A 25,189-nucleotide genomic window follows, 5' to 3' on the forward strand; every position below is an offset into this window, starting at 1 on the left:
TTTAGAAGAACAACTACCACTTAAAAGAAAGAAACGCAGTCAGTACGGGTAGTCTTTTCTCCCGTTTTACCACTTCCGCATTGCGTCATCAACAATTACCCGCGGAAATGCCGGGTATTTAAAATCGCGTCTCGGTTCACAACATCGCTAGCCGTGGAGACGTATAGGAGCACGCAGGACGCCCGCTACCACAGCGTTTAAGGTAAAAGCATTTGGCTTTAGACAGGATTACGTTAACGATTTCCACAAACGCCTGTAATCGGGTTTGTTTTTCTTTTTTATCTTAACGTGCAGGGCTCACAGAGAGGCTTGCTTGTGCAGCTTTAAATAACCGGAGAATTCTCTCGGAACTCATGCTGACTTTGATCCGGTAATAGCCTGATAAAGGGAACTAAAAAAGGTAACTGCTGTCTATGTGGGCTTTAAACGCTAACGTTTATTAAGCAACACGCTCGTTAAATATATATCCGCCCCTTCTTCTGTTAAAATATGCAGGGTTCACCGAGGGGCTGCCTACATACAGCGGGTATCACTGGAATATATTGCCTGAACCCATGCTGTAACAGAGGATATATAAAGCCTGACCAATAAGAGAAAAACGGCATCTGAACTCTTATCTACTGCGTGCTCAAGTCCTAGCTTTTAAATTAACTGTAAGTATGCATTAAAGACGCTGAGCATAAGAAATGATCTCTATTATAGAGCTACCAGCTAGTAAGAGCATATTATTATGTATATTTACAGCTACCAGCCAGTTAGCTGGAGCATTCGACGAACGAAAACAGATGTATTTACGCTTCACATCTCGGAAAAACATTTTTTAATGTGAGTATTTGACAATAACTAGGACCAATGGTTTGCTTAATTAAAGAGATAGAACCCTCTCAATAATGTCGTGATATAAAATACTCGGTTAACTTGTAATTCAGTCATCCTTATCTCTATATAAATGTTCTTTTAATACATTTATTCTCTACAGCACATATAACATGTATATGCTGAGATATTGGTCCAAAAATTTTTTTAGAATCAACTGGACTTATGAAAATAGCTGAGACAATTGATTGTATCTCGACTATATAGACATACATAAGCCTAGCTTTTTGGAAACCCTAAATTATGATATGAGAGAGTCAATCATCAAAATATTCATTTCTCTCAAATAGGTGTCCCTCTCTATATATATGAGTTTGGTGAATATATACCTGAGCTGTCAACAGGGAGGCGGAAAACCCCTTACTATATCCATTAGACCAACCTAGTGTCTGAGGTAGGTGATGTACCATTGTGCTCCCTCAACCATGCTAAGCAGTGGTCGCTTAAATATACCAATACTCATGGAAATTAAGTGTTCCTGAAGTCTTCCTGAAATCTTGCTAAAGGTTAAGAAATGTACATGTCTATGTCCTTAATGATGAGACTATCACTAGAAATGAAATATAAATAGTGCCAAATTATGCACATTATATGTGCGTGTTTTATGTATTATGTGTTCTTGTCTGGAAGCAATGTGTACATATGTGTTAACAAAGTGGATTGGAAACATCACGGTTTTTTAAGAAAATGCTATTTTATGTCTATAGTGTTAATGGATCCTCCGTCATTAGTAAGCAAGCCTAAGATTGGTTTTATTTAATTTCAGAATTTATTTGGGAAACGTTATTACTGTCCTGATGAAGGCGGATTAACATGAACACTCCGCCGAAACGCGTCGACGCCTAAGGAGTCAATCTGGGAAAACAAAACAAGGAGGAATTCAAAATTGTGTTTTTCTATTTGAGTTCTATCCTTTTTCCCTGTACACTCCTTTTTATTTGAATGTGGTTTTTATTGATTATTGTACCGTCTTTATGTGTTTCCCAATTTCGTATTCTGTTTTTATCTAATACAATGGATCTTTAATAAATTGTTTTTATAATTTAAACACATTTTTTAGATTGTTTTCATATGTATTGTTGGTCTCATCTGTCTACATTGCTTCCACGTTATATTTGTGTGACGTAAAAGGTTGTTTGAAAGTATTTCTGTACTATTGCTACCTTACCCAAGGGGATTTTCTTTTTGACTAACGTCGATTGTGGAACCCCATCCCTTTGGTTTCGGGGTCCCTCTCTCTTTTATTAGAGATTCTGTGTACGGTCCTTCGGACTGGAGAGTTGCTATTTGCCCTTGAGCCCAATATCTATATCCTCAGAGACGTGTAGCCCTGATGGATAAAATCAAAACATTTGGTTTCAGTGAAGACCAACTCCACCGCATCATTAGTACCAAAAGTGGGAATAGGATCACAGTTGCCTCAGGTAAAGGAGAAAACTGGGGTAAGCTTGTGAATTTGAAGAAAAAACTAATTCGAACGGAAGCCCATGCTGACTTCCTAGTAGAATATTTAACATCTGGTATTATCCCCATTGGATTACAGGTTCGCAATGAACCGGGAGTGTTCACAGAGAACAGAAAGTTCCTTGAAACCTGGGCACTTATCTCAAATAGGTGTAGTAGAGACTGGATGCTCTTAATCATCGAAACAGCGCAGGGTCTACTCATCCTAGAAAAAGAAGAGATTGACAAACTTGAGGATGAACTCAAAAATTGCCCAGCCCTAGAAGAGGCCAAGAAAAAGCTGGCCGACATTAATAGAGACGTTGAAGGCTATAGCACCTATCTGATAAATAAAAAAACCAACAAACTAAAAAAAGACATTGAGATGTATGCAGAAGAAAAAACATATCCTTTTCTCAAAGAGAACTATTTTCAGAATAAATACAACGGGAGTTGGGAACGGCCCCTCAATAGACCAATATACTCTAGAGGTGGCAACAAACAAGTGACCTTCTCCAACTCTTCATGTTCCGGGTCTGAAGAAGAAGATATTGGTGAGGCTGGCAGGAACAACTATGACCAAGGGTTTTTTTTAGAACCACGCCCAATGAGGGGGCAGGCCTACAAGGGGAACCGAGGACAGGGCCACTTCAGTCGAGGGAGGCAACAATACCAGAACCAGGGCCAACACAGTTACAACCAAGGCCACCCTCAACAAACATATATCCAGGGCCCGCCCCAACAGAACTACAACCAAGCACCTCCTCAGCAGGAATATCTAAGCACCCGGAACAAGAAATACTGGAAACAACCAAATTACCAGTAGTCAATCTATCAAGCAAGACTCTAAGCAGTGTAGAAATAAGTATCCTCAGTAAGGGCCTTAGTTTTGTCCCATCCACCAACCTTAACAAATTCCAGTTTGAAAAAGACTTACGCTCATTTTTTAGGAAGATCAGATTAAAACGATTCTTCGAAGATAGGGAGCATAGAGAAAAAACCAATATTTCCGGCCTCAAACCAAAGTCCAAATTCACCCCTACTCTTAGCATGGTGAATAAAAACATCGAAGCCTTTGAAATGGCAGTTGAAAGCGGCATCCACAAACTGATTAATAAAGAAAAGCGATTCTATAATCACAACATCTCAGCCAGTGAAAGAGGGGCCCTTAATCAACTCAGAGAGGATGGTTCATTAACCATCAAACCAGCAGATAAAGGCGGTGGCGTGGTGGTCTTTGACACCAAGGACTATGAACGACGCATGCTTGAGCTCCTTGATGTCAGAGAACATTACGTCCGTACCACCGAAGCTAGCCTTAAAAGAGTAGCAAATGAGTGCCTTGCCTTGCTTACAGATGCCAAAGAATCCGGATTCATCTGTGATGAGGAGTTCTGTTTTCTTAACAACCTGGAGCCTAGAACACCTGCCATTTATGGCCTGCCCAAACTACATAAGGACAAATCTAATCCCCCTATGCGCCCAATAGTGAGCAGTATTGACTCACTATTGGAACCAGTCAGCAAGTATGTTGACCACTTCTTGAAACCCATTGTGACTAAATTAAAATCTTATGTGCGAGACTCAGCACATATCATATCAATGATCGAGGGAATTCCCTTCTGTGGAGAGACTCAGTGTCTAGTTACCCTAGACATTGAGTCGCTTTATACAAATATCCCTCAAGAGGCTACCACAGAAGTGATAGACGAAATTCTGTCAGGACAAGATCTTGGTGGGGCCAACAAGGACTTTATAGTTGATTGTGTGAGACTTATCCTTACCAATAACATCTTCCTTTTCAAAGATGACTACTATAAACAGTTGAAAGGGACCAGCATGGGGGCTACCTGTGCCCCTAGTCTGGCCTGCCTATACGTTGGTAGATTTGAGGACATACACATCCACAACGAATTGGCCCCGTTCTTTGAAAATGTAGCGGGCTGGTACCGCTACATAGACGACATTTTTTTCATATGGGACGGGCCAATCGAACTTTTGGAGGAATTTCTCCTGTGGATCAACTTAGGAGATCCCAACTTAAAATTCACCTCAACCTTTAGTACCACCAGGGTTGAATTCCTTGATATCTGTATAAAAAACTGTGATGGTACCTTGGCGGTGGAACTGTATACCAAGCCAATGGCGAAAAACACATTGTTGGAATTTTCTAGTTTCCACCCCAAGTCCCAAAGGGAAAGTATCCCATTCAGCCAGTTCCTCCGCCTCCGGAGAAACTGCTCAGATTTGAGCGATTATTATAAACATGCTGAAGTCCTCAAACTCAAGTTGAAAGACAGGGGATACCCTAAAAAATTGCTTTCAAACTCTATGAAAAGGGCACGTTTCTTTGATCGAGATGCCCTGATTCACAACACCCCTAAAGAAAAGAAGTCTCTCAATAAAGTTGTGTTTGTTAGCAAATACTCAAACATGAGCAATCAGATTAAAAACATTGTAAACAGTCATTGGCACATTTTGAACCACGATGAGGATGTTGCATTAGAAAAGCCTTTATTTGCCTTTAAAAAGAACAGTAACCTGCGCGATCTATTGGTTCATACCTACAGGGAGGAAACATCTGAGAAACAGAGAACCATTGATGGTAAAAAAGTTATTGGTACTACAAAATGTGGAAACTGCAATATGTGTAACCAGTGTATTGTGGGCCCCGAGATCGTATGTAATTCGAAAAAAATAACATGTAAGACCCACAACAACTGTAGAAGTAAAAATGTCATCTACTTACTGCTGTGCCCCTGTGGCCTTCCTTATGTTGGAGAAACAGGGAGAGAAATACGAACAAGACTTCAGGAGCATAGATCAGCTGTGAGAATGGGAAAAATCACTGCTCCAATTGTAACCCATTTCATAGAAAAAAGCCACAAAGACTCAGAATTTGGCTGGTTCATATTAGAGAAAATAAAAATTGGCAAAAGAGGAGGCAACATGGTTGCAAGGAGAAAGGAAAGGGAGCAATGGTACATCTCTTTTCTGGACACAGTTAAGAAAGGTCTGAATTCCAGAGAAGAGTGGGAGCGAATTATTGGAGCAATATAGGCGAATCATTGACTATCCAATTCTCTGTGCCATAGAAATAGGGCATTCACTTAGCTGTAAATACCCTTATCTGCCTGATTCTATTCATACCATCTGCACCTAGACATTCTAGGCGTACATATAGAATACTGCTCCAAAATACAGAAATTGAATATTGCGTCAAAAAACCTTTTTTGATGCCTGTAATATGTAGGATGTCTGCGTATATATAAAAAAATAACTGCTATATATTTAGGATGTTGGCCCAAAATAGCTACTTGAAGTACTAGAATGACTTCCTTTTATGAATGTTGATTCTTTTTATAAATAACAACCAAAAATGCCTGACTTGCCAAAAAACAACAATTCCTCCCGTTAATCAGGTTAATAAGATGCATGTCTAATTAGTAAAAGATATTGTTGCCTAAATAAATCGCTGCATTCGTTTTTGGTGAAATCTCATTCAATGTTTAGAAGAACAACTACCACTTAAAAGAAAGAAACGCAGTCAGTACGGGTAGTCTTTTCTCCCGTTTTACCACTTCCGCATTGCGTCATCAACAATTACCCGCGGAAATGCCGGGTATTTAAAATCGCGTCTCGGTTCACAACATCGCTAGCCGTGGAGACGTATAGGAGCACGCAGGACGCCCGCTACCACAGCGTTTAAGGTAAAAGCATTTGGCTTTAGACAGGATTACGTTAACGATTTCCACAAACGCCTGTAATCGGGTTTGTTTTTCTTTTTTATCTTAACGTGCAGGGCTCACAGAGAGGCTTGCTTGTGCAGCTTTAAATAACCGGAGAATTCTCTCGGAACTCATGCTGACTTTGATCCGGTAATAGCCTGATAAAGGGAACTAAAAAAGGTAACTGCTGTCTATGTGGGCTTTAAACGCTAACGTTTATTAAGCAACACGCTCGTTAAATATATATCCGCCCCTTCTTCTGTTAAAATATGCAGGGTTCACCGAGGGGCTGCCTACATACAGCGGGTATCACTGGAATATATTGCCTGAACCCATGCTGTAACAGAGGATATATAAAGCCTGACCAATAAGAGAAAAACGGCATCTGAACTCTTATCTACTGCGTGCTCAAGTCCTAGCTTTTAAATTAACTGTAAGTATGCATTAAAGACGCTGAGCATAAGAAATGATCTCTATTATAGAGCTACCAGCTAGTAAGAGCATATTATTATGTATATTTACAGCTACCAGCCAGTTAGCTGGAGCATTCGACGAACGAAAACAGATGTATTTACGCTTCACATCTCGGAAAAACATTTTTTAATGTGAGTATTTGACAATAACTAGGACCAATGGTTTGCTTAATTAAAGAGATAGAACCCTCTCAATAATGTCGTGATATAAAATACTCGGTTAACTTGTAATTCAGTCATCCTTATCTCTATATAAATGTTCTTTTAATACATTTATTCTCTACAGCACATATAACATGTATATGCTGAGATATTGGTCCAAAATTTTTTTTAGAATCAACTGGACTTATGAAAATAGCTGAGACAATTGATTGTATCTCGACTATATAGACATACATAAGCCTAGCTTTTTGGAAACCCTAAATTATGATATGAGAGAGTCAATCATCAAAATATTCATTTCTCTCAAATAGGTGTCCCTCTCTATATATATGAGTTTGGTGAATATATACCTGAGCTGTCAACAGGGAGGCGGAAAACCCCTTACTATATCCATTAGACCAACCTAGTGTCTGAGGTAGGTGATGTACCATTGTGCTCCCTCAACCATGCTAAGCAGTGGTCGCTTAAATATACCAATACTCATGGAAATTAAGTGTTCCTGAAGTCTTCCTGAAATCTTGCTAAAGGTTAAGAAATGTACATGTCTATGTCCTTAATGATGAGACTATCACTAGAAATGAAATATAAATAGTGCCAAATTATGCACATTATATGTGCGTGTTTTATGTATTATGTGTTCTTGTCTGGAAGCAATGTGTACATATGTGTTAACAAAGTGGATTGGAAACATCACGGTTTTTTAAGAAAATGCTATTTTATGTCTATAGTGTTAATGGATCCTCCGTCATTAGTAAGCAAGCCTAAGATTGGTTTTATTTAATTTCAGAATTTATTTGGGAAACGTTATTACTGTCCTGATGAAGGCGGATTAACATGAACACTCCGCCGAAACGCGTCGACGCCTAAGGAGTCAATCTGGGAAAACAAAACAAGGAGGAATTCAAAATTGTGTTTTTCTATTTGAGTTCTATCCTTTTTCCCTGTACACTCCTTTTTATTTGAATGTGGTTTTTATTGATTATTGTACCGTCTTTATGTGTTTCCCAATTTCGTATTCTGTTTTTATCTAATACAATGGATCTTTAATAAATTGTTTTTATAATTTAAACACATTTTTTAGATTGTTTTCATATGTATTGTTGGTCTCATCTGTCTACATTGCTTCCACGTTATATTTGTGTGACGTAAAAGGTTGTTTGAAAGTATTTCTGTACTATTGCTACCTTACCCAAGGGGATTTTCTTTTTGACTAACGTCGATTGTGGAACCCCATCCCTTTGGTTTCGGGGTCCCTCTCTCTTTTATTAGAGATTCTGTGTACGGTCCTTCGGACTGGAGAGTTGCTATTTGCCCTTGAGCCCAATATCTATATCCTCAGAGACGTGTAGCCCTGATGGATAAAATCAAAACATTTGGTTTCAGTGAAGACCAACTCCACCGCATCATTAGTACCAAAAGTGGGAATAGGATCACAGTTGCCTCAGGTAAAGGAGAAAACTGGGGTAAGCTTGTGAATTTGAAGAAAAAACTAATTCGAACGGAAGCCCATGCTGACTTCCTAGTAGAATATTTAACATCTGGTATTATCCCCATTGGATTACAGGTTCGCAATGAACCGGGAGTGTTCACAGAGAACAGAAAGTTCCTTGAAACCTGGGCACTTATCTCAAATAGGTGTAGTAGAGACTGGATGCTCTTAATCATCGAAACAGCGCAGGGTCTACTCATCCTAGAAAAAGAAGAGATTGACAAACTTGAGGATGAACTCAAAAATTGCCCAGCCCTAGAAGAGGCCAAGAAAAAGCTGGCCGACATTAATAGAGACGTTGAAGGCTATAGCACCTATCTGATAAATAAAAAAACCAACAAACTAAAAAAAGACATTGAGATGTATGCAGAAGAAAAAACATATCCTTTTCTCAAAGAGAACTATTTTCAGAATAAATACAACGGGAGTTGGGAACGGCCCCTCAATAGACCAATATACTCTAGAGGTGGCAACAAACAAGTGACCTTCTCCAACTCTTCATGTTCCGGGTCTGAAGAAGAAGATATTGGTGAGGCTGGCAGGAACAACTATGACCAAGGGTTTTTTTTAGAACCACGCCCAATGAGGGGGCAGGCCTACAAGGGGAACCGAGGACAGGGCCACTTCAGTCGAGGGAGGCAACAATACCAGAACCAGGGCCAACACAGTTACAACCAAGGCCACCCTCAACAAACATATATCCAGGGCCCGCCCCAACAGAACTACAACCAAGCACCTCCTCAGCAGGAATATCTAAGCACCCGGAACAAGAAATACTGGAAACAACCAAATTACCAGTAGTCAATCTATCAAGCAAGACTCTAAGCAGTGTAGAAATAAGTATCCTCAGTAAGGGCCTTAGTTTTGTCCCATCCACCAACCTTAACAAATTCCAGTTTGAAAAAGACTTACGCTCATTTTTTAGGAAGATCAGATTAAAACGATTCTTCGAAGATAGGGAGCATAGAGAAAAAACCAATATTTCCGGCCTCAAACCAAAGTCCAAATTCACCCCTACTCTTAGCATGGTGAATAAAAACATCGAAGCCTTTGAAATGGCAGTTGAAAGCGGCATCCACAAACTGATTAATAAAGAAAAGCGATTCTATAATCACAACATCTCAGCCAGTGAAAGAGGGGCCCTTAATCAACTCAGAGAGGATGGTTCATTAACCATCAAACCAGCAGATAAAGGCGGTGGCGTGGTGGTCTTTGACACCAAGGACTATGAACGACGCATGCTTGAGCTCCTTGATGTCAGAGAACATTACGTCCGTACCACCGAAGCTAGCCTTAAAAGAGTAGCAAATGAGTGCCTTGCCTTGCTTACAGATGCCAAAGAATCCGGATTCATCTGTGATGAGGAGTTCTGTTTTCTTAACAACCTGGAGCCTAGAACACCTGCCATTTATGGCCTGCCCAAACTACATAAGGACAAATCTAATCCCCCTATGCGCCCAATAGTGAGCAGTATTGACTCACTATTGGAACCAGTCAGCAAGTATGTTGACCACTTCTTGAAACCCATTGTGACTAAATTAAAATCTTATGTGCGAGACTCAGCACATATCATATCAATGATCGAGGGAATTCCCTTCTGTGGAGAGACTCAGTGTCTAGTTACCCTAGACATTGAGTCGCTTTATACAAATATCCCTCAAGAGGCTACCACAGAAGTGATAGACGAAATTCTGTCAGGACAAGATCTTGGTGGGGCCAACAAGGACTTTATAGTTGATTGTGTGAGACTTATCCTTACCAATAACATCTTCCTTTTCAAAGATGACTACTATAAACAGTTGAAAGGGACCAGCATGGGGGCTACCTGTGCCCCTAGTCTGGCCTGCCTATACGTTGGTAGATTTGAGGACATACACATCCACAACGAATTGGCCCCGTTCTTTGAAAATGTAGCGGGCTGGTACCGCTACATAGACGACATTTTTTTCATATGGGACGGGCCAATCGAACTTTTGGAGGAATTTCTCCTGTGGATCAACTTAGGAGATCCCAACTTAAAATTCACCTCAACCTTTAGTACCACCAGGGTTGAATTCCTTGATATCTGTATAAAAAACTGTGATGGTACCTTGGCGGTGGAACTGTATACCAAGCCAATGGCGAAAAACACATTGTTGGAATTTTCTAGTTTCCACCCCAAGTCCCAAAGGGAAAGTATCCCATTCAGCCAGTTCCTCCGCCTCCGGAGAAACTGCTCAGATTTGAGCGATTATTATAAACATGCTGAAGTCCTCAAACTCAAGTTGAAAGACAGGGGATACCCTAAAAAATTGCTTTCAAACTCTATGAAAAGGGCACGTTTCTTTGATCGAGATGCCCTGATTCACAACACCCCTAAAGAAAAGAAGTCTCTCAATAAAGTTGTGTTTGTTAGCAAATACTCAAACATGAGCAATCAGATTAAAAACATTGTAAACAGTCATTGGCACATTTTGAACCACGATGAGGATGTTGCATTAGAAAAGCCTTTATTTGCCTTTAAAAAGAACAGTAACCTGCGCGATCTATTGGTTCATACCTACAGGGAGGAAACATCTGAGAAACAGAGAACCATTGATGGTAAAAAAGTTATTGGTACTACAAAATGTGGAAACTGCAATATGTGTAACCAGTGTATTGTGGGCCCCGAGATCGTATGTAATTCGAAAAAAATAACATGTAAGACCCACAACAACTGTAGAAGTAAAAATGTCATCTACTTACTGCTGTGCCCCTGTGGCCTTCCTTATGTTGGAGAAACAGGGAGAGAAATACGAACAAGACTTCAGGAGCATAGATCAGCTGTGAGAATGGGAAAAATCACTGCTCCAATTGTAACCCATTTCATAGAAAAAAGCCACAAAGACTCAGAATTTGGCTGGTTCATATTAGAGAAAATAAAAATTGGCAAAAGAGGAGGCAACATGGTTGCAAGGAGAAAGGAAAGGGAGCAATGGTACATCTCTTTTCTGGACACAGTTAAGAAAGGTCTGAATTCCAGAGAAGAGTGGGAGCGAATTATTGGAGCAATATAGGCGAATCATTGACTATCCAATTCTCTGTGCCATAGAAATAGGGCATTCACTTAGCTGTAAATACCCTTATCTGCCTGATTCTATTCATACCATCTGCACCTAGACATTCTAGGCGTACATATAGAATACTGCTCCAAAATACAGAAATTGAATATTGCGTCAAAAAACCTTTTTTGATGCCTGTAATATGTAGGATGTCTGCGTATATATAAAAAAATAACTGCTATATATTTAGGATGTTGGCCCAAAATAGCTACTTGAAGTACTAGAATGACTTCCTTTTATGAATGTTGATTCTTTTTATAAATAACAACCAAAAATGCCTGACTTGCCAAAAAACAACAATTCCTCCCGTTAATCAGGTTAATAAGATGCATGTCTAATTAGTAAAAGATATTGTTGCCTAAATAAATCGCTGCATTAGTTTTTGGTGAAATCTCATTCAATGTTTAGAAGAACAACTACCACTTAAAAGAAAGAAACGCAGTCAGTACGGGTAGTCTTTTCTCCCGTTTTACCACTTCCGCATTGCGTCATCAACAATTACCCGCGGAAATGCCGGGTATTTAAAATCGCGTCTCGGTTCACAACATCGCTAGCCGTGGAGACGTATAGGAGCACGCAGGACGCCCGCTACCACAGCGTTTAAGGTAAAAGCATTTGGCTTTAGACAGGATTACGTTAACGATTTCCACAAACGCCTGTAATCGGGTTTGTTTTTCTTTTTTATCTTAACGTGCAGGGCTCACAGAGAGGCTTGCTTGTGCAGCTTTAAATAACCGGAGAATTCTCTCGGAACTCATGCTGACTTTGATCCGGTAATAGCCTGATAAAGGGAACTAAAAAAGGTAACTGCTGTCTATGTGGGCTTTAAACGCTAACGTTTATTAAGCAACACGCTCGTTAAATATATATCCGCCCCTTCTTCTGTTAAAATATGCAGGGTTCACCGAGGGGCTGCCTACATACAGCGGGTATCACTGGAATATATTGCCTGAACCCATGCTGTAACAGAGGATATATAAAGCCTGACCAATAAGAGAAAAACGGCATCTGAACTCTTATCTACTGCGTGCTCAAGTCCTAGCTTTTAAATTAACTGTAAGTATGCATTAAAGACGCTGAGCATAAGAAATGATCTCTATTATAGAGCTACCAGCTAGTAAGAGCATATTATTATGTATATTTACAGCTACCAGCCAGTTAGCTGGAGCATTCGACGAACGAAAACAGATGTATTTACGCTTCACATCTCGGAAAAACATTTTTTAATGTGAGTATTTGACAATAACTAGGACCAATGGTTTGCTTAATTAAAGAGATAGAACCCTCTCAATAATGTCGTGATATAAAATACTCGGTTAACTTGTAATTCAGTCATCCTTATCTCTATATAAATGTTCTTTTAATACATTTATTCTCTACAGCACATATAACATGTATATGCTGAGATATTGGTCCAAAATTTTTTTTAGAATCAACTGGACTTATGAAAATAGCTGAGACAATTGATTGTATCTCGACTATATAGACATACATAAGCCTAGCTTTTTGGAAACCCTAAATTATGATATGAGAGAGTCAATCATCAAAATATTCATTTCTCTCAAATAGGTGTCCCTCTCTATATATATGAGTTTGGTGAATATATACCTGAGCTGTCAACAGGGAGGCGGAAAACCCCTTACTATATCCATTAGACCAACCTAGTGTCTGAGGTAGGTGATGTACCATTGTGCTCCCTCAACCATGCTAAGCAGTGGTCGCTTAAATATACCAATACTCATGGAAATTAAGTGTTCCTGAAGTCTTCCTGAAATCTTGCTAAAGGTTAAGAAATGTACATGTCTATGTCCTTAATGATGAGACTATCACTAGAAATGAAATATAAATAGTGCCAAATTATGCACATTATATGTGCGTGTTTTATGTATTATGTGTTCTTGTCTGGAAGCAATGTGTACATATGTGTTAACAAAGTGGATTGGAAACATCACGGTTTTTTAAGAAAATGCTATTTTATGTCTATAGTGTTAATGGATCCTCCGTCATTAGTAAGCAAGCCTAAGATTGGTTTTATTTAATTTCAGAATTTATTTGGGAAACGTTATTACTGTCCTGATGAAGGCGGATTAACATGAACACTCCGCCGAAACGCGTCGACGCCTAAGGAGTCAATCTGGGAAAACAAAACAAGGAGGAATTCAAAATTGTGTTTTTCTATTTGAGTTCTATCCTTTTTCCCTGTACACTCCTTTTTATTTGAATGTGGTTTTTATTGATTATTGTACCGTCTTTATGTGTTTCCCAATTTCGTATTCTGTTTTTATCTAATACAATGGATCTTTAATAAATTGTTTTTATAATTTAAACACATTTTTTAGATTGTTTTCATATGTATTGTTGGTCTCATCTGTCTACATTGCTTCCACGTTATATTTGTGTGACGTAAATGGTTGTTTGAAAGTATTTCTGTACTATTGCTACCTTACCCAAGGGGATTTTCTTTTTGACTAACGTCGATTGTGGAACCCCATCCCTTTGGTTTCGGGGTCCCTCTCTCTTTTATTAGAGATGCTCTGGCTAAAGACAGCCCCAATAAGTGATCTATAGTATCCACTCCAGTGTAATAGAGCAACCCACACCATGCACTGGTCACAAGTGGCCATGGGGTTCTTCTAAGGTGGCGCAAAGGACCAGCATGGGCAGGAAATGGATATAGGCTGTCATGACACATAGTCCAAGGCTCCAACCAGGAGTGAGAGATGAGCAAGTCAGGGCATTTAATGGTTTATATTAAGGTAGATTAGGCATTCTAAATCAAGTTTTTCAGTGCAGTGGGATATGATATCTAATAGTCACCTTGTAATGACGCGACTGGCCAAGGCTATGCCATGAGTTAATGTGCCAGCCAGGAGGAGAACTGTTCTATACTATACGATACATCGAAGAATGATCAGGAACAATATAGAGTATACAAGGATTACAGGCCCCAAGATTATGAGTCTTATATGGTCCTGTAGGGTCAGACTAACTGGCCCTGTTCCTGGACAGGGTGCTGCTGGGCCTAGTAGGTGCTTACTGATTGTGATCCATGAGCATTATTCTAGATGAACTCCAGGAGTCACCAGTTTTAGCGAATGGACAAATGATCTGTGATTTGTCAAGGGCTGAAATTCAAGCCTTAGGCCCTGACAGCACATGGGAGCTGGTCAGCATATTGGGAGTGGAGGCCACAGGGTCAGGCGCATCAGGAAGATCACGAAGATTATATGGCAGTGTTCTCCATTGCACTGAATGTAAGTGCAAGCTGCTTTAGGTAGAGTTCTACTCATCAAGTATAACCTTAGTCTTTTGATATCTATAGTTATCAATGAAGACACATGCAATGTGACTTACGGCCACCAGGGGGTACTCTATTTCATGAAGAATAACTGAAATAGACTACAGACATTATTGATGCTCCAATATTTACACATTTTAATTGAAGTTGAAGTCTCAATGTTTGTTACTGTTTCTCAATATCAAAATAATTTATTGAAAAGTAGATATCGTCTAAGTCCTATACCTAATCCGGCTCCCCCAAAAATGGTAGTGTGCTCAATTAAATCTTGCCTTCGAGGTTGGAGATTATCAAAAGTAGAAAACCTATATTCAAGGTTCATGAATTATTTTTGCTAATTCTAATTCCAATTTTGATTCATAGTTTTTTCAATTCAATTCAAATCTTTATTTCGGTCATAAGACCATAAAAGATGTTCACATAAATGTTACATCATTAAAACCAAGTGATAAATACATTTTTAAGAGCAAAAGATAAAGGCCAAATTGGTTCAGAATGAATTTAAAAGACAGAATCGATGAATTGGTTAGCTCTACCTCCCCAAGCCCTTTAGCAACCTAGCACGTGTAACCCACATTGCAGTTAAAAATTTTGACATTGCCAAGACAGTTACCGGGGATAAGTCAGATTTTAAAACTCTGTAAGCTGGTGAGAGGTGTCTGAAACCCCAGTTTTTGAGCAGCGGGACAATCCAGTACTTTCTGCTTTTCCGATAAGCTGGGCACATAAATACTACATGCACATCGGTCTCCTATGTGCTAGCACAGGTAGGACATGTCCCGGTACTGGATTGATTCGTCCATCCTTTGGTAAAGGACCCCAGAGGTAATGTCCCATACCTCCACTGCAAGAATAATTTCCTTGTTGAGGGAGGCATGATATCATTCAATACACATTCCATGGTAAAAGTGTCTTTAGATTGAATAAAATGGAAAGTTAGGGATCCTTCACGGACATTGTCCAGTGCTCCGGCAAGCATATAGTCATTATAGGTTCTAGACAGCATCTTCCTCGAAATACTGATGCTGGCTCTCTCAGGATCAGTCCATACTCCTGGGATTCCAAGGGACTCACACATATTCTTTATGTAACTTAGCCATGGTATACTGCTTGCTTTCGGAGCAGCTAGAAATTCCTGGAGCTGCACTCTGTAGGTTATCAGCTCCTGGGTGCTCCACAGGCGGCGCCAAAAAGCCAGCGGTTTGAGGCCAAGTTCCTCGGTAATTGGCCTTACGCCCAGATCCAATCTTAGGGGCAAAAGTGGTGTGCTACAGGGGAGGGAGGTTAGTTGCCTTAAGAACTTATTTTCGGCAGTTAACAAACTTTGGGATGGTACGTGGCCCCATAGCTCTCCACCATAAGTAACTGCCCCCCGAGCCTGTACTTTGTAGATTTGAATTGCTGGACCAAGTGGGCGGTAAGTAGATTTGCCAGCAATTCTTAAAATACCACCCGCCCTCTGCGTCAATTTCATGGTCGACTTGGCTTGATGGGCCTCCCACGTCAAGTTTTGGTTAAGAGTTATTCCCAGGTACTCGAATGTCTTCACTCTTTCTAAGCTTACTTCTCCCAGCTTTGGGTTTGGTCGGTTGGTCAGCATTGGGTTTAAAATCATGAATTTGGTTTTCTGCGTGTTAACTTCTAGTCCCCTTTCCTCGCAGAAGCCCAAAAACCCATCTAGTACCCGCTGGATACCCATAGGGGATTTGGACAGCAGCAGGGTATCATTCGCAAACATTATTGCGGGGACCCTGCTGCCGCACAGTTTTGGGGCGTCAATGTTGGCAATCCTAGTCAGGTGCTCTATTACCCCGTTCACGAAGAGGCAAAACAGGGTCGGTGCGAGCACGCAGCCCTGCCTCACCCCTCTTCGAACGGGGAACCTCTTAGTTAGAATGCCGTTGTTCCCGCACCTGACTTGTGCAAAGTTGATTTGGTGTAATTTGATGAGGATTGCGAGGATGTCTTTTGAGACCCCCAAATCCTCCATAACCTTCCACAACCTGGATCTAGGCACCAGATCCAAAGCGGCGCGCAGATCCACCAAAACCTTGTACAGCGCGCCGCCCTCGATCAGCGCTGTCCTCCAGTAGATAAGGCTCAGTCTGAAGACTTGGCCGACCGTTGAGACCCCCCTCCTGAATCCCGCTTGGTAAGGGCTCAAAGTGTTAGTTTCCTCCAGCCAGTTCTGGAGCCTGTCCAGCACCAGCCTCCCAAAGAGCTTTTGAGAGACATCGATTAGACTGATGGGGCGGTAGTTGGCTGGGAGCAGTGGGGATCCCTTTTTGAAGATAGGGACTACCTCTGCTCCCAGCCAAGTGTCCGGTACCCTCATTCCTCCCAAAAAGACGTTAAAAATCTGCGACAGGTATGGTTCCCAAATCCCCGGCTCCTGCTTGTATAGGTCGCCTGGTACCCCATCCAGGCCAGGGGCTTTGCCCGCTGACAATCCTTCAATGGCTTTCTGAACCTCTCTTATTGTAAAGGGTTCGCATTCTGTGGCAGCCTCCAGGGTATATGGATTATGGATCGAGGTTTCTTCTTCTAAAGCATATAGGGACTCAAAATGGGATTGCCACACACTCGGGGCGATGTTTGGCTCGATAGCTGGGGGAAGATCTTCCGAGCCATGATTTACAAATCGCCAAAATTTACGGGAATCCCTATTCCCTAAGGCACCCAAGAGTTTCTCCCAGTGGGCCATTCCCATTTTTCCAGGAGTTTCTTGTGTGACCTTCTTCTAAGTTGTATTTCCTCCCTACTATTGCCCGCCTTGATAGCTAGCAGGAGGTCGCGTTTAGACTTACGGCACGTAGAATTGTACCAGGTCTTTTTGCTATTCCCACCATGTCTATCATTTCCCTTGTTAAAGAGGTCTGCCTCCATTAGATTAATAGGATCTTCATGGGTTTGCCACAGTTGGGCTCTAGATTCTTCATCGAAGGGGCCTTCCCCGTGGGCAAATGTATCTTCTAATGCTGGCATGATTTTGGCATAGAGTTTTGGCAACTTATCATCACGTGAGATCAATTTCTCCCACCTCACTCTCCTTCTGTTATTCTCGAGTGCCAGCCCTGTCTTTGGCCTTTGTTTGATCGGTCCCTCAACCGAAATGCCTGGAATAGCATAATCGAGTTCTAGGGCATTATGGTCGCTGTCCAATCTATCTATTATCTTAACGTCGATGGCCTGTGACCATGAAGATATTTGGACTGACATAGTCCAGTCTAGATTCACTTCCAGTTTTGTTAAATGTGAATTTACTTGGGACGTCTGATTTCGTGCGGCCATTACACGCCCTAAGGCCATAGTTGAGTGTGAGAGCTGTTATCTGCAGGGCGAGTGGGGTCCACGCCCTTGCGGGGGTTGCCATTGTTGCCGGCACCAGCCATCTTGAATCCTCCTCTTGAGAGGGTCCATCAAGAAGGCCAGGCAACGGCTCGAAATGTGCATTTAGATCTCCTCCCACCAAGTAGGGAAGTTCCCTGGGAATTTGGCTCAAAAACACAGAAAGTTCTTCAATTGTGCTTGATTCTCTAGATGCGGGCATGGGTCTCGAATAGACGTTTATTAGTACAAGCTTATGGGAGTAAGGCCATTCTATCTGCACCGCCAGAATATCGTCTGAGTCCACATTTAGGGCGGTAGCATTGCAACCCAAATGGCTAGCCACCCAGGTTGCCAGGCCTCCCGAGGGTCTGCCTCGTCCTCCCCACTTCGCGGGTTTCGTAAAGACTGCAAAGCCATGGCGAGTGGGCTCTTCTCTTGCCCAGGTTTCTTGGAATAGGCAGATGCTTCTCGAGTTAGTAAAGGAAACCCATTCCTCACATTCTAACTTACTGGCCAGGCCCGCCACGTTCCACGAAATCAGGTTCAGTGATAGGGGTCGTATTGATTCCTGTGGTTCCTTTCTTACCAGATTTGGCTTCGGGGGTCCTATTTTGACCTCATCCCTCATTCCATCCCTATTGATTTTGGCCGGGGTCTCTTCCAGCGGGCAGATTGGATCTTGGCTAATTGCCTGGGTTTTCAGGGCAGCCCTATGTTCCCCTTGTAGTGGGGACCTGTCCCTTTTGGAGTTTACTAGGGGCAGCTCATTAGTCGCCGGCTCTGGTAGTCAGTCGACCAAGTCAAGATTGCTATATCTGTTAAAGGTCGGAAGATAACCAAACTGGGGATTTGTGTGTGACCATGGGATTCCTCCCCGTCTCCCCCCCCCAGCCGCCTCCATACCTATTTCTCCTATTGACAAGCTCCCACCCTTCTTCCTCATCATAGGGTCGGAGATACTCTTTTGCCATTTGCCTATTATAATTTTCTCCTCTCGCATTTCCCCCCCACCCCCACCCCCTTCTGCTACCTAAGCCCCAGCCCTCCTCCTCATCACGCACTAGCAGATTGTTAGCGATCATATGTCCATTGTGGTGATTGTCCCTCCCATCTCTCCTATTGGACCCCCACTCCTCCCTCCTCTCTTGCTGGAACCCCCATCTCTGGTTGTCCGCTGCATAGGCACTTGAAGGGTAGAATATAGTTTTAATATTATGCCATTTGTCTCTTTTTGCATAATGATGCACCCCTTTTTAATATTCGTTGTATTCCTTTCTCTTTCACTTATTTTCCTTTTCTTTTTTCATACCCTTTACTTTCGCTTTTCCTTTTTTTCTTTATCTGATTATAAAATATTACTATTTTCTTATGCCTTGGTTCTGCATTAGTATTTATGTCTTATTCATTGTGTGCCTCAACCAATTTCTGATATAAAGCTAAGAACTTTTAATGTTGGTATAATGTTCCTGATTGATTTAGAATTATTGGCATATTATATGTTCTGTTTGCTTTATTTTGCAAAACAAATGCTAAACTCAAAAGTAGTAAATCTGCATGCAATCATTGGAGTATTTTTACAGATGCATATTTGCTACTTTTTTCTGAATTGCCACCATGGAGTCTCCCATAGACAGTGAGTCTTGACGGGTAAAGTGACTGAAAAAGGCAGACTCTCATATACTCAGAGAGGAACCCACAGATGGAGAATACAGCAAACGCAGAGAGGCTAATGCAGTTAGTGAGTCTGCCTCTTTCACTCTCCTTCCACCTACATACATGCACATACACACACCACACATGCGCTCATGCGCACACACACACACACACACACATGCACACCTAGCGTTGTTGGTGCAAGTGATTTGTGCATTGGTATGGCACATTTATGACCCTTTATAGCTGGAGCCCCCCAATGCCAAGCTACATGCACCTATGCCGAGCATGGACACAGATCCTTCAAATATATGTTTACTTTTTCCTAAGGTGTGTACATGGATTTTCATCACGCACGTGAAATGATTAGGGCCGACCCTTTAAAGTTTGAACATTCCTGTTCTGTGACCCATGAATTCCTCCAGGAGGCCCCATCTTCACTTTAACAGGTTAGCCAAAACATTTACTTGACCCAGAAACATACTCCTTTCTTACATATTCAATGGAAGTCTGGCTTTGGCACTGCCTATGAGAGTCAGTCCTTCTGATCTCTGTGAATATGGGTTCTTGCAGATGTATGTCAGATTGTCATTAAATTGACGTACATAAATATCGACTGCATAATATTGTCAAGGTAAATATATAAAGATAGGTGTAGATTAACTGTTTTTAATTCCACATCAACAGGCCATTGTTGACCTGGAGCTAAAATTACAAAACCTATACTTTGCGATATATTCCAACTTTTGCAATATAGTAATAATCAATATTCTGTATTCGATATTCTTATAAAAAAAATCAATATTCTAGCAGAGCCCCCTCATGGGTAAGTGAATAATGCTGTTTAGGAAGCTCACCACGGTTGACATCATAGTTTCAATGGAAACCATGCTTCTCCTATTACTATAGGTGACAGATTTTTGCTGACTCCACGCAAATGATATAAAGCAACCAGTTCAGAGTTAAGCATTAAAATGCTGAATGGAGTCAGCATAAACCAGCAGCATTACTTCACTGCAAGTTGGCAGTTACATAACACAGCCATGTGAAGACCTTGTCAATGGGAAGGATTAATTCCCCTTGCCTGCTGACAATGTTAGGATCTGTGGCCTTTTGAGAGTCATCTTCTGTCCACGTCTTCAAAGCGGCATCCAGGATGGGCGAGTCCTCTATACATCTGAGGCTGGGATTAACAGTGTCCATCTGACAAATGTACAGCTTTAATGCTGGAGGGCATGACTGCCGGCACACCTTCCTAAACACCAACACACTGCAAGTGCTTCTTTGGAATATTTGTTTTACTTTTACTCTTTATCTCGCAGTCAAGAGAGCCAAACTGCAAACAAAACTGTGACAAATGTTATAATAGATGTGACTGACAGTGTTTGACATGTTAATCCTACCACAAACACAATCTCACAGTTCCATGTTAGGTGTGAGAAAGGACGGACTTGGTAATAAAAAGCAACCCTAGCAAAAATGCTTATGTCAGACCCGCTCCCTCTGTGTCGTCGCCCTATTGCTCTCTTTCCATCCATCTATTATCTCTCTCTCTCTCCTCCCTCTTGATTCCCTCTCTGATCACCTTCTCTCTACTTTCCCCCATCCTCTCTTTCTCTTGAAGACTCACCATGCCTCCTACCATTACTTCCTCATCAGATCTCCACATCACAGTCCTTAACCCATGAGCGATAGCGCCTCCTCACAGAAATCCCAACCGAAGAAACTCCCTTCGTCCCATCCCTATCCTCCAGGCCACTCCCACATCCTGTGGCACATGACCCGTGACCTACTGAACCACATCCTGTTGTTTTTTTCTGCAGGTGGACGAGCGAAACTCTCTTCTGGGATCAGTTCGTAGAGGTCAGGGTGGGCGGTCCGCGATATTGACCGTTGATTTGCTGGGTTGATTGCAGTCCCTGCTGTAGCATTCACAGTGGGGGGGCACCCGCCCATGTGGTGCGTTGTGCAGTGGGTCATGGAGCGCACAGCAAAGAATACACTGACACCGTATTACTGTAAGGTGCGGACTGCCTGTGCAGCTCCGCCCAGGTTTATTTATAATGGCGTTCACGCCGGCCGGTGTGAAGGCAGAGTTGGGACATTCCGGCACATGCCGGCAGAAACCTCTAGCCTGCTGACCGCCATATCTCATCTCAACTTAGTCCTTGACTGGATCTCATGAGTCTTACAGTTTACTTACTTGACAGGCAAAGTCTCTCAGGCGGGTGCTTGGCTGGGGGTTCTCCCTCAGGGCATACCTGGATGAGCCCTGGCGGGGGCTGGATGCTGGGACAGGGGTAGGGGTGCAAGGTGCCAACGGTTATCCGGGGCCCCCAGGGGTGGCCTCAGGACCGGTTAGCGATGCAGTTGGTCCCAGGCAGTGGTCTTCTGCCTCTCGGGGTTCTTCCTGGCTGATGCTGGGCTCTTCAGAGTTGCCGAAGATGTCAGTGAGAGAGGTGGGCTTGTCTGCTTGCTTGAACCATGAGATGGTGTGAGTTACGTTTTCTCCTTCCCTCTCCACTGTCACCATGGTCCCTTTCATGTCGACTACTGTCCAATAGCCATGCTCATACCGAGTCCAGAACTTGCCCCTGGGCCTCCTGTCCTTTATGATTACAGTGTCTCCTGGCCATAGCTGACGGGACACCGCTATCCAGGTCTGGCTGGCGGTGTTGTTGCGCTTTTCCCTCCTTCTAAGTGCGCCCTCTTTGTCAAATGGAGGAGGGGACCACCCCGGTGCTGTGGGAAGGCCATTTCGGCAGTTGCAGTTGAACATTAGCGCCCAGGGTGCTTGGCACTTTGAGCAGTGAGGGGTGCTCCGATAGTCCCGCAGGAACCTCTGCAGTTGCTTCTCTGGGCCGCTTTGTTCCGCTACCGCAATGTGAAGAGTCTTGTTGATTGTCCTCATGAAGCGCTTGATTTCCCCAATGGCTTGACACAGTCTGCCACCGCACCCGATCAGCACGCCTCCATGACGCCGGAATTCAAGAGAAGGCCCTGGCCTGGACCACATCCTTCCTCCCCAGCAGAACACAGAGCGTCAGCCTCCCACCCTTCTGCTCAAAAACTACCGAGATCATCTGCGGCGTCCCACAGGGATCCTCGCTCAGCCCGACGCTGTTCAATATCTACATGGCACCGCTCGCCCACGTCGCACGTCAACATAACCTCAACATTATCTCCTACGCCAACACCTAGCTGATCATATCCCTCACCGAAGACCCCCACACCGTCAAAGCCAACCTCCACAGAGGAATGAAGGCCGTAGCCGACTGGATGAAGGACAGCAGACTGAAGCTAAATTCAGACAAGACGGAGGTCCTCATTCTCGGACCCACCCCATCAGCCTGGGACGACTCTTGGTGGCCCACATCGATAGGCACAGCCCCGGAACACACAGACCACGCACGCAACCTGGGGGTCATCCTCGACTCCACCCTCTCCATGACCAGTCAAGTAAACACCGTCTCTGCATCCTGCTTCAACACCCTCCGAATGCTCCGCAGGATCTTCAAGGGGATCCCTCCCGACACGAGAAAAAACGTCACCCAGGCCCTTGTCACCAGCAGACTCGACTACGGGAACGCTCTCTACTCAGGAACAACAACCAAGCTCCTGAGACGACTACAACGAATCCAGAATACCTCGGCACGCCTGATCCACGACGTCCCCCCGACGCAGCCACATCACACCCCATCTGAGAGGCCTGCACTGGCTCCCCATCAACAAGAGGATCACCTTCAAACTTCTCATCCTCGCACACAAAGCACTACACAATGCCGGACCTACATACCTCAACAACCGACTCAGCTTCCTCATCCCCACCCGAAGCCTCCGCTCAGTCAACCTCGCCCTCGCCACAGTTCCTCGCATCCGAAAAACCAACGCCGGCGGCAGATCCTTCTCCTACCTCGCCGCCAAGACCTGGAACGCTCTCCCTACAGCCTACGACAGACTCAGGACCTGCTGGCCTTCAGAAGACTTCATAAGACCTGGCTCTTCGATCAGTAGTGCCCCCCCCCCCCCCAGCGCCCTGAGACCCTCATGGGTATGTAGCGCGCTTTAGAAATGCATTGATTGATTGATTGTAGGGTGATGCACATATGCCGGATGCCATGGTGTTGTAGGAACACGTGGAATTCATGGCCCTGGAACGGGGGTCCGTTGTCACTGCGGAGTTCATCCGGACATACGAACATGGCAAATATTTTTTCTAGAGCTGGGCCAACGTGGAGGAAAGCTGTAGAGTTCACGACTTCCACAACAGGGTATTTTGAATAGCTGTTGATTAGGGTGACTCGCCTTTCAGGGAAACTTACAAAATCCACGCTCAGCTCAGCTTCTCCCAGGGACCTTGTCCATGTTCCTCCGTGTGAATAGGTGCAGATCTTCTGGGCCCACTCAGGCCCACTTGTCACCTGACAAGACGGGCATCTTCAGACTCTTTGTTCCACACATGCATCCATCCCCAGGAACTAGACTTTCTCCCACATGCGAGCCTTCATTTTCTCTATTCCAGCCGCCGTGAATGCAGAGGCTGGACCTTCAGGCGCACGCCGGCAGACACCTCTAGCCTGCTGATCCCCACACCTGCTATAGTGGACTGTTCGTACCTCTGGATTGGCTTGCTCTCCCCTTCCAGTCGCCTGGGGTGTTCATGGGGGGAGGGGTGGAGGTGTTTCTCGACCCTGGCCTTTCCGGGGTTTTATTGACTGTTGCGCTTGGTGGGGAAGTCCCTGCATTAGCGGGACTTCCTCATGTGTGGATAGGTGGTGTTTGACGGCACTAGACCGGCGGGTGGGGCGGTGAGGCCCCTCTTCAAGGGGGAGACACTCAGCATCAGCCACATATGGTGGTGGGAGGTACGGGTCCAGTTGGAGCAGGATTGTTGTGTTCTTCTTGTGGGTTGGAGTCTTGCTCGGGCTCCGGTTCGGTTTTTCACGGCTGCTATGGTACATGGCTGGTCTATCAGACTCCGGCCTCTGGGAGCATTGGAGCTCAGTTTGTCATTAGGATGTAAGTGAATGGGCTGGTTCACAGAATTTATTGGCCTTTTTCTTGGGCTGATGTAAGGCTGAGTGTTCTTGATAGGCAGGAATGGAAGGATATTGAGTATACTATCTGGTTTGCGTTTCTTGGCTGACTTTCAGAGTGAACAGTCTACTTACTTGTTGCTGTGACTGCGCATTGGTATTCTTCTTGTGCTCTGGCTCATGCACGTTGGAGCAGGGTGGTTGGTTGTGTCCCTTGATTTATGGGAATGTTGGAGTCTGTGATTGGCTGCCATTGTCAGACTCCACGCTGCCGAATCCGATTGATGCACATATAACTCCACCTCCCGATCTCACCAACACGCTCGTACTAACAACACAGCGTGTTCGAGTGATAGGGCGAGGGAAAACAGGAAACAAAACAAGGAGGGGACGGAAGGGGACTGCAGGGAAGGGATAACTGTAAGACAAGAAAACAAGCATACAGGTTATAAATGGTCACCAGGAATTTCTACTCTCATTTCATTCTCACTAAGTATGCATAGAAATTCACCTTTACATAAGAAGAGCGCTCCACCTCCTCCCTGTTTCTTGGATAGTGTTAACTGCCACACTAGTCCCTAAGGAACACAAACACCGGTTACTGTCAGATATTCCTACAGA

Source organism: Lissotriton vulgaris, chromosome 12 (genome assembly GCF_964263255.1).
Source record: "Lissotriton vulgaris chromosome 12, aLisVul1.2, whole genome shotgun sequence".
Lineage (NCBI taxonomy): Eukaryota > Metazoa > Chordata > Amphibia > Caudata > Salamandridae > Lissotriton > Lissotriton vulgaris.